This window comes from Fulmarus glacialis, unplaced genomic scaffold (assembly GCF_000690835.1).
Source record: "Fulmarus glacialis isolate BGI_N327 unplaced genomic scaffold, ASM69083v1 scaffold14310, whole genome shotgun sequence".
Classification (NCBI taxonomy): domain Eukaryota; kingdom Metazoa; phylum Chordata; class Aves; order Procellariiformes; family Procellariidae; genus Fulmarus; species Fulmarus glacialis.
Window position 1 is genome coordinate 3,417 of NW_009189666.1, and position 705 is coordinate 4,121.

The 705-nt window shown below is 58.7% G+C and overlaps 1 protein-coding gene across 1 annotated transcript in view; it reads right to left on the minus strand.

The window, feature by feature from the left end:
• The window catches only part of CASC3 (cancer susceptibility candidate 3), a gene marked incomplete at its 5' end in the record, with an annotated part of 10,357 nt that overhangs the window by 1,436 nt on the left and 8,216 nt on the right, over positions 1-705 (minus strand). The window lies entirely within an intron of this gene.

A 705-nucleotide genomic window follows, 5' to 3' on the forward strand; every position in this document is an offset into this window, starting at 1 on the left:
CAGCCACGCTGGACTGAAGTTTGTGGCAGATGGGTTTCCTCCGCCCTGCAGAGTTTCCCAACTGCCGTATAACGTCTGTGCTTTGCAACAGCGGCAGCTACCGTTTTCCCGCATAGACAAGGCAGGTAACAGTTCCCCTTCACACCGAGATCCCCTCCAGCTGCCCGGGGGCTCGGGATCTGCCCCAAAAGCAGGCGGATTCCCTGCCGGGGCAGCTGGGATCAGCCCAGGGCAGCAGGGAAGGTCAGAGAGGTTGCAGGGTTCGGGGAGCATGCACATCTCTCGCCTGCCACTGCGTGTCAGCCGTGGGCCGCTCACATGGCAGCCACGGGGAGCACCGGGTTCGTCATCATGATGCCCACAAAGATCTGCCTCCTCGCTGCCCAGCAGCTGCTGCGGACACAGAGGTCGGACATCGAGTGGGAAAAGCCAGCCCTGTGCTGGTCACACCAAGGGTTTTCCTGGCTGGTGCCAAAGAACAGCATCAGCCAGTTTCCAGCCTCCTGCCTCCGTCTCAAACAGAAAGGATTTCCAAAGCAATTTTCAAGGTGTCCTTGGCTTAGCACAGCCCTGGAGGGGATGTAATGGTTCACAGGCTCCTGGTGGGCTGTTTCCCTGTTCTGTGGGGGAAGACCTCGATTCTGAGATCCACCAATACAGGCGTTTCATCCACTAGACCCAAAATCCAGGGTAGCTGCACAGCAG